This window comes from Rhagoletis zephyria, unplaced genomic scaffold (genome assembly GCF_001687245.7).
Source record: "Rhagoletis zephyria isolate East Lansing unplaced genomic scaffold, Rhagoletis_zephyria_1.1 Rzeph_scaffold_02092, whole genome shotgun sequence".
NCBI lineage: Eukaryota > Metazoa > Arthropoda > Insecta > Diptera > Tephritidae > Rhagoletis > Rhagoletis zephyria.
In genome coordinates, this window is record NW_016159176.1 from 1 (window position 1) to 10,393 (window position 10,393).

Here is a 10,393-nt window from a genome sequence, read left to right on the forward strand (position 1 = left end):
AATACGCGCTACACACAAATCGGGTCACATTGTTGGAGCACGTTTTTTTGTACAAGTCGACAGTGTTCTACCTTTTAGGAAAATAATTAATGGAAAATGAGTAATGGTAATGGTAAGGAGGTAGTGATGTTTTTGGTAAAGATTGATAAAGATTAGATCAAAGGTAATCATAATTATTAAAGTAATGCTAACGGTAATTGTAATGGTATTATTAATTGTGATATTGTGGTAATGGTAATGATAATAAAGGCAATAGCAATGGTAAGGGTAGATATATGGCTATGATAGAGAGGTGCATTGCGACCTTGGGTCTATTGTGCCCTCAGAACTCATCACACGATCTCGCCTACTCCTTAAGCCCAAATGGAATGAAGCAATTTTAGGGCGACAGAGTTTGAATGTGCTTAGCCTCTGGCCGAACAGTATCCGCGGGTCTCTCTTGGCAGCTGAAGCTCTTACTCTACAACTGGTGGGTATTGAACTCCGATGACGACACTCAGGGGACAGTAGGTGGAAGTAATGGTCTCCCGGTGAATTTCGTTCATTGCCAGTCTATACCAATAGTCTGTAAGTTATATCATGTCATAGACTGACTAGATCGAAACTAAAATTGCTAGGCGTTTGTAGTTCTGTACTTCGTCCTTCAGTTCGTGGAGTTACCTTCTGGCATGCCTAAATGGAGGTTCCGCTTCAAGCAGATGCCTGTTCGGGTGCACTCGTCTGTAGCAACCAACAAGAAAATGCTTGCTCAGTTTGATGGTAAGCTCCCTTACTACCAGCATGTGGTATTTGTTATGAAGCTGATGTATAGCTGACATCAGAAGGCCGTCTGGAGCTGTTCTGAGTGCTGCCAGTCGTCATTGCCGCGACAGCCTTCGTAGAGGCTTGAAGTATCTTTCCAAAGCTGATCGTTATAGAGGTGGCTTCCACGCTAAAATCCCACGAGGAATTGCTGATAGCATGGTATTTTTCTCTTGCACCGCCATCATCTGGCTTTTTTGGTGGAGGTAATGACCGTACGACCCGAAAAGCAGCCTGTACACCATGTTTTATATGTTGTGACAGGGTCGCTTTATAGGCTCCCCAAGTGCTGCTGGCTAGAGACTTGAGGACTTTGTTCCTGGCTCCCAGTTTATTACAGTTGGCTGAGGCGTGCGCTGAAAAAGAGATAAGGCTGTCAAACATGACTCCAGCCCACTATACTTCAAACTGATCAGTAATAGACGAAGTCTGAAGTAAACGCCTGTGGAAACTGCGTTTCGGGACCAGCTNGTAAGATACTTGACGTGGAGCTTTTGTGATGAGGTGTAATTGATTCACTAAGTTCACATTCACCAAGGAATTTTCAGCAAATATTCCTTTGCAAATACTTCACTGTGCAAGAAGCTTATACAATTGGAGCTTCTCGGTAATAAAGCAAGCCTTCATACATATGTATATGGATCGTCTAAGTATCCTCGCCGACGCATAACGACCAACTGCGCGACACGAATGCCTAAATCGTGAGCAATGGTTTGCCCCATTGGAGCAATGCGGTCGATGGTCGATGCTTGCATTTAGGGTGCTGCCCAATATTTGTATGTTTAATATGTGTGTATGTATGTATGCAATGAGACATGGAGTACATTAAATTGTATAGCAGCCGCCAGCAATCAACTAGCCAGGCCAACAAGCTTTGAGTCAGTCTTCGTCGCACTTTTGCAAACAACAGTCGCACTTTGACGGATAAAAACGCACATAATTTTTTTCTATTTGTCATTTAATTGATTGTAGGTGCTTGCTGCCTGCTACACAGGCCATGTGTATGTGTGTGCAATACTTTTTGCATAGTTACTCGGGTTTTCCGGTGTTCTCTGACCTCCTACTCGTCTGCGTTTGGCCTGTGCGTGTGTGTGCGAATTAGATTTTACCAGTGCTTTTGGAAGTGATAAGGAATAGGAAATTTCGATCGCGCGCGGCGTTGTTAGTTTGTATTAGAAAAAACATAAAAAATATAACCTACCTATACATATATTTGTAACGGTTTTAACTTTGAAAAATTAATTTTGGAAATTTGTTGTTTCTAATTAATAAAATATAAATTGTGCTATGTAAAACAGATGCACAAATGAGCATTGAATTGAATACAAATTTTAAAAGCGAATGCCGCCAAATTACTTCACATTAGGTAAACATACAAACAAAGCATATTTTAAAATATAAAATTTATTATAAACTTATATGCATAGCGCTAGCTTAGGAAAAGTTTTTTATATTCAATGAAAGAAAAATTTGCTAAGCCCAAAGGTCGCACCGAAAATCCGATAAGGCGAAAATAATATGCAAACATTTAATCAAAATCGAATCGATACGAATCATAATTCGTATGGAATTTTACTTTGCTTTAAACACGCAAAATGTTGCATTCAAAGTTTTGCGAAATACTTGAAGAAAATGGCTACAAAAGGTTTTTTCTTTCGTGTAAAATTTGTAAAACGGGACTTAAGCATTTTTCACACACATTTCTATGCCAATCATACATATGTTATTGCAAGCAACTTTTTTCAAAACAAAAACCGTCAGAATTCAGGCTGACAGTGCGTATACGCAACTTTTTTAAGCGACATTTTTTCCAAAATTTTCTTTTTGATGCAGAACTGCTCTACGAATATTTCTGCATGAAAAAGAAAATCTTAAAAAAATTGTCGCTTACGTTATTTTGACAGCTAGGGGTCGATATGTCACCCTTTGGGCAAAAGGCATCATTTCACGAAAGAAAATGTGTTAAGCTTGAAGAAATAGATATGCATATCCTTTTGCAATCAATATTTTATCACACATTTTTATGCGTATTCTATGTTTCAATGTTGCAATGGCGCAACTTTTCAAAAGTCATCGCGTGGTGGTCATTTAACGACGAATCGGGCAACACCCTTTTATCGGCAGGTTTGACCGCGAGCGGCGTTCGCACAAAAAGTGTTCATATCAAATAGAAAGTATGCTTTCAGAAAAATACATATGTAGGTATGAACATTAGGGTGCACCACTCTCCATGCCAAAAAAAAGGTAATGTTTTTTCAACGGAAATAAAGAGTTTATTATATTTTAAGACTTCTACCAAACAATTTTGGCAAATAATAAGGTTTACGTGAACTACTAGAAAACACCGTGCGACTGCAAATTTTACACAAAAAAAAAGTTAACATATTTGCGCAAATAGGAGCCAAAAATAGTAAAACTTCGTTTGTTATAGTTTTTATCTCTGACGTCGGGATTTTTTAAGGACTTCGGAATTTTAAATTTATGTTTAATTCAAAAAATGATTTAAAAAATTCGGTGGAATATAGAATAACAATATGTGTGTCAAATAAAAGAGAAAATTGTGTAGAATTAAAACAGATACAATTTGTTGGTGCATGAGGACGAATAGGTATTAAAAATGCCCTTTTAAAATGTCATCCTTAAATATCCCTGAAAATTTGGAATATATTTTTTTTTTTGAAAAAATGTTTTTTATGAACTAATATATACACATCCTCGTCCTTCTTGCTCTATTAGCTTAATAAAATAAAATAAAATTAAAAGGCGTCTGCAATAAAACATATTAGTCCTCGTGAACCAAAAAAAAAATTTTTAATTATACAGAACATCTCTTTCATTTGGTACACATAATGTTATTCTACATTGCACGGAATTTTTCCAGTATTTGTTTAAATTAATTATATCTTTGAAATTTCATAGCCTTTAGAAAAAAATCCTGCGTCAGAGATGGCCTTCGTTTTTGTGAGAAAATTGATAGTTTCGTGTGTTTTGAAATTTTTTCTTTTTCACATGGTGAAATACATCCAAAAATCGGGGTTTTTAAAAGCGTTTTAGCTTAAAATGTCTGCATAAACTTTTGTAAAAAATTTTATCAATGGAATCAATATAATGAAATTTTTTGAGTTATTTTCATTTCTTAACATTTTTTCGTAATATTCAGCCGGAATTCTTAAAATATTATAATTTTTTCTGATTTCGGTGGAAAACTTAATTTTTTTTGGTGATACACCCTAATGTGCATACTTACAAATTTGCACAAACATACATGTATACATAAGTGCATATGCATGTATCATACATATGTATGTTTATGTGTATGCAGTTAGCTTTTATATAGCACGAATCAACTTTTTTAAAGCGTCGTCCAGCGTGTGCGAATATTAATAATGGAAAATTTTGACGCTGCGTGTTGAATGAAAGTAGGAGTACACCTTACATATGAGAGTTTTCAAAAATTTACCTATTCTCGACATTTTTCTAAAAGCATCCAGTTATGTGGAAAGGTCACAAAGTTCGCTGAATTGAGAACTTGGTGCAGCTAAAGACGAATTTTTTACCTAGCACCACCACCTAAATCGATTCAATATCATTCCACTTATCTCTTAATAAACCAGTGAATCTGGGCTTCGATTATGGAAAAAATTGAGTACCCCCGAGGGTTGAGTTCCGCACCAGGTTAGGTTAGGTTAGGTGGTGTAGAAAAACTTGTGCGCCCAAGTAGCAGCTAAGTGTCATTTTGATACCATAAACGTCAAGTAAATATGTAAGTATAAATCAGCGTCGTTGATAAAGTTGTTGTGGAGGCTTATATCAGCGAATACTTGTAACGATGTTAACTCATATGATCTAAGTATAGTCCCTGCAGTACGGGGGAGTGACTACAGGACTGCTGAATCGGTAGCTACCTGATAAACACCGTCAATTACCGACCGACTACTTGTAGTGTATTTCATCGACTACTTTTACAAGGCAATGTCCTAGGCGGTAGTCACCATCGACTCTCTCTGCACTACCGGGAGTTACTAAAGTAGTCACTTGGGTGATTTATGGGCGCCCTCTGTCGTAGTTTTTCGCTATTCTACTTACGACTGGTTCGACTCTGCACTACCATGTGCACTACCACCGGTTAATAGAGGAGCTACTTACCTTGGAGTCGGTGCAGTAGCGGTTCAAAAGTAGCGATTGACTCCAGCAGTACTGGGGGGGTATTACTGCTGGTCACACTGGTTTACAACAAAAATTTTCCATGGATGCCATTATCCAATTGCTATGTAGAATTGCTCGGTGATTTCAAAAATCGAGTTAATTTTTGTTTCTATGGAACGTTTTCGATTCAGCTTAAAAAAATAGTGGTTCTACTTAATCACGTATATCCTACGAACCAATTGAACAAGCGTAATACGATATACGGCAAATGAAAGCCAATGAAATTCTCCATAAGCCGTATATAAATCATTTTTCGATAGGCCTGATAGTTTCTGAGAAACGACCGGTTTGGGATTTCTTATTAAGTTTTGTGTTCTCTTAGAGTTGTACACAAACCTCGTTAGATTGGATATACGGCAGCCCGCTGCCAGCCGATAACTTTGATCTGATTTCTGAAGGTTGTGGAGAAAGGTTTCACTGTAAAACCCACTTTGGCTAACGAGTCTGCAGCCTTGTTTCCGGAAATGTTGCGATGGGCAGGGACCCAAACCAAATCTAAATCGAGCTGACTACTTGCTGCATTTAAAAGAGTCCTACACTCACTTATCAATTTAGATTTTCTAGTAAAAACGCCAGGACCTTAATAGCCGCCTGGCTGAACGCCTCACCATCAACTCCGTGGTTATTTTTCAGTTACAGCCAACTGATAGCATATATGCATGTACGCAATTTTTCAGGCGGTGCTCCAACAGTCGCATTGACCGAGTGAGCAAAGCACTGGGGTACCGTTACAGAGATCCGAGGTTCGAGTCGAGGTAGTTTCATAAAATTTTTATGATAAATATTGAAGTGCATATATAGCGATCTAAAGGGTAGTGTATGATAAAAGAAAACGTGGTCTACCCGGAAAGGACGCGGTAGGACCGACTCCTCCTTTTAGTTCACAAGAATTATTCTTAGCAACTACAACGAAAAAGTCCGTGTACATACGTATCATTTAATTTTTACCATATGGCAAACAAAAAAACAAGTACCCTCATACATATGTATAACAAAATCAATAAAACCAACACTCCCGTTGCGAAACTGGCAAAAAAAAACCAACCAGTAAGAAATGCCACAAAACAAGCTGTAAGAAAGAAATTCCGTGAAGTTGCTGCTTATTTTTTTCTGCATTCTGTTGCAGCAATTTTTGAGCTTTCAGATTGCCTTCACACTACTATGTGTACCGTTATTTACCACGTTTTTTGTATAACGTTATGCTTGCTAGCTGTTCACTTGACATCCATTCACTTGTTCGCTTGTTTATTCATTTTCTTTTATGCTGTTATTTCGCAAGTCAATTTCAATTTTGCGCTCTTGCGGTGCTTATTGATTTATTCCTTGATTGTAGTTATTGTTGCTGTCGCGCAAACTATGAAAATATATGTACATAGATGTCGTAGATATGAAGCAGGGACAGCAACAACACGTGGTAACAACAATCAATACAAAGCTGATGGTAAGCCATATATATGTATGTACATACTGTCACTGTGGCATCGCTTTATCCTTTCATCATCACTGGCATACACATGCGCATGCCGACATACATATATGTACATACAAATGTACACACATAGTGTATGTATATATTGTAAGTACACGTGCATGAGGAAATCCCTTTTGAAACGCGTTATCTGGAAAGTCCCATTCGCTTTTTGGTGCGCATTTTTCGCCAACTCACCGTAAAAGCGTCTCAACTCGTGCAGCATGACTCGCCTGCAATGACAACGTGGCTAACGTCAGTCAGTTCATCATTGTCGTCATCATGATTGTAGTGGCGCTCACGCTTTGGCATACATACATACATATGTATTCGTGCACATAATTTCCTTTAAATGCGCTCTCGAAGCTTCGCACTCTTATTTCATTCTTATGTCTCATTCTCATATCTCCTGGGAGTTTTAATGATTTTTGTATGTTTCAGAGCTTGCTATTAAATTCTCTTTTTTCATGCTTATTAACTCTTCACCGAAATTTGAATTCCGCTATTTATCAACATACTTATTTAGTTACTTATGCGCACGCATGGACATACATATACTTATACATACATACACATACTCCAAATTGATGACTAACTGAGGGTAGTGCCAAGTAGATGCAACTTGTGACTGACTGCATCAGAACAGGAACGTACGATCGAGCTAAGGCTCAACCGCCCTCCGACGAAATACTTTACGGTGGTACCGGGGGGGATACGGTACAGCGGACATACAGGGAGTTTTAGTTCGGATTAAAGTTCCACACTACGGGGTACAGGCTTTCGATGCTTTCTCCTTGTATAAAAAAAAAAAAAAAAAAACATACACATACTCGTCGACACTTTTGCGTTTTCTCAGTTTGGCGCTCTATTTTTTAATTTCATTGTACTTTTTTTGCACCTCCTTCCATTCCCTCCGCTTGATTTTTTGATGTTTTGCTAAGAGTCTTCTAAAATACATACATATGCAGATATGGACATACATACATACATACAGAATTTATATTAAAAACATATTTTTCTTCTTCTTATTATTTCGCGCTATAACCGCCTAAGCGACTTTGGTCGAGTTCAACNTGGCAAGTGAAGCAAGAGTCCTTCTCCACTTGGTCTTTCCATCGTAAGGGGAGCCTCCCTATTCCTCTGCTAACACCAGCGAGTTCCGAGTTGAATACTTTCAGAGCTGGAGCGTCGGAGTCCGTTCGTACGACATGGCCAAGCCAGCGGAGCTGCTGTATTTTAATTCACTGCACTATGTCGTTGCAAAGCTCATACAGCTCATAATTCCATCGTCTGCGATACTCGCCATGGCCAACGCGTAAACGCCTGTACATCCTCCGCAAGATCTTTCTCTCGAATACTCCAAGCTGCCATTGTCCATGCTTCTGCGCCATATATGTACCAGCACAGGCAATATAAGTATGTATATCGTCGCTTGGCGCGCAAATCTTCGTATCTGCCAAATGCATTACCACGTATGAGATGGCATAGAAAAACATTTATTTTGTTTACCCTGCCTCTCTTTTATAGTAAATATTTATGGTAGAAGCCTATATTTAGTAAGTTTCGTTAGCAAACCATTCAAACGTCCTGAAGAAAATAATTTTCTCCGCTCTTTTGCGAAATTTTCGGACTATCTTATACGTGGTATTGCATTTGGCGGATACGAGGTATTGCGCGCCAAGCGACGATATAAAGTGTGATTTTCGTATGTCGAGGACTTTACTACTTCTGTATTACTTACTCAGTCCAAAGTAGCACTTATTGGCAAGAGTAATTCTCCCTTAGATTTCAATGCTGACATTATTATCGGTGTTAATGCTGGTTCCCAAGTAAACGAAATTCACCACCTTTTCGAAACTATAACTGTCAACAGTGTCATGAGTGCCAAGGCGCGAGTGCTCTGACTGTTTGTTTGACGGCAGGCGAAAATTCTGCTTCCTCGTTTATCACCAGACCCATTCGCTTTGCTTGCTTATCCAACTTTGAAATGGCAGAACAGACTTCGCCGTTTTTTTGTTACCGATGATGTGGATGTCATCAGCGTAAGCCAGCAATTACACGCTCTTGTCGTGAACTGTTCGTGAGTGGTTCAGTTCTGCAGCTCTTATTATCTTCCCCAAAATCCGATTAAATAAATCACTCGAATGGGAGTCTCCCTGTCTGCAACCTCGTTTTGTGGCAAACGCCTCGGAGAGGTCTTTCCCAATTCTGACGGAACTGGTGGTATAGCTCAACGTCATTTTACACAGCCATATAAAATTCTATGATACTAAATCTTTTTGGTGCTGTCGAAAGTAAATAGATGGTGAGTGTCGGTCCTTTTCTCGCGGGTATTTTCAAAGATTTGGCGCATTGTGAATACCTGGTCTATGGTGGATTTGCCAGGTCTAAAGCCACACTGATAAGGCCCAATCAGTTCTTCAACGTGGGCTTCATACAATACACTCGATAAGACCTTGCGGTTACAAGGCTGATCCCGCGGTAGTTGACGCGAATGGCGGGGTCGCCTTTCTTGTCGATCGGCAGAGCATACTGAAGTTCCAGTTGTCGGGCATGCGTTCATCTGACCATATTCTGCATAACAGTTGATGCATGCAGCATGCACCTTTTCAGCTCCTCGCCTCCATACTTGAATAGCTCGGCTGGCAGGCCGTCAGCTCCAGCAGCTTTGTTGTGTTTCAGCCACATAATCGCTATTCGTACCGCATTATAGTAACGCGGTGGGAGATAGACTCCATCTCCATCGACTGGGGGCTCGTATTCGCCTTCGCCACAACATTCTGTGCTGCTACCAGTGAAGAGGGTGAAACGTGTGTTAATGTGCGTCGCCTCTAACCACAGCTTTCCCAAAATGTAATTGCCCTCTTCACGTGTGCGCTACGAATTCTAGAAGGAAATGCAACGGGATTTCGATTAGGAATATGGCTCTAAATTTGTCTTCAAAATTAACCCCCAAAGGGATCGATCCAAACTTTCTTGAAATTCTTCCTATAAGTTAATTAAACTGGAAGCAAAAGGATGTATCTATCGGCTTCTCATCCCCTTTGCCGTAAATTGCAAAGATCGTTTGCTGACCGCATTGTGCGGATTAAGTGTGCTTTGTAGCGCTCTAAGCCCAGCGCTGGGGAGTTGTTCTCAAAGTATCGGGGATGCATACGTAGCATAACGTTCAACAATGCATCTTGAGTCTAGACTCACCGCTTGGATTGTCTTTCACATTGTTATAGATTACAGGTGAGATTTTGATTCAAAACGCTCGGGCTACTTAGTTATTTCAGTCAGTATCTTCTTTAATTATTTATGCCCCATTTCGTTTTTAGTTATTCGAATTCAACGATATTAAGCATTTTCGTAAATTTCTAAAAAATCGGCCTTCTTTGGGTTCGGCAATAGCCCCGATTGATTGTGCAGACACTGAGTACACATACATACATATTTCATAAAAAGCCTTATAAAAGTCGTGTTTAAGATCCTCATTAAGTGGCGCGTTTTCCATTGCAATCATCTTAGTCCAAGGGTATCTTACACCGAATTTTATTGAGGTATTTTCATTTAAAAACTCGAACGGACGGACAGACAAACATGAATTATCTCCTCAATCTGAACACTTGAGTATAGATACATATGTAGTAGGTTCATTCCTTATCTTTTTGGACTAAAATCTGAAAAGTGTCAAAATGCCAGAGCGTAAGAAAAATGCGCTCACTAAAAGAGAGTAACAGGAAAAGTAAAGGAACGCAAAAAACCAAATTTTTAGTCCAAAGAATGGCAACAACAAAACTAACGTCAAATAAGAACAGAAATGTATGTACAAAACACATTCACACAAGCACAAGCACAATAAACACTTGCTATATCAATTATTTTTTGCCTCCTTCCAATTTCAATTCATTTCTTTTACTTTTTAGATTATTCTCA

General features: G+C 39.0%; 1 protein-coding gene across 2 annotated transcripts in view; it reads left to right on the forward strand.

Moving 5' to 3' along the window:
- Positions 1 to 2,039: 2,039 nt before the first annotated feature.
- The window catches only part of LOC108365981 (ecdysone-induced protein 74EF), a 46,348-nt gene continuing 37,994 nt past the window's right edge, over positions 2,040 to 10,393 (forward strand). For both annotated transcript variants that reach the window (XM_017620226.1, XM_017620225.1), the window contains exon 1: positions 2,040 to 2,167. The gene's annotated coding sequence lies outside the window, so the exon portion shown is untranslated. The remainder of the gene's footprint in view (positions 2,168 to 10,393) is intronic.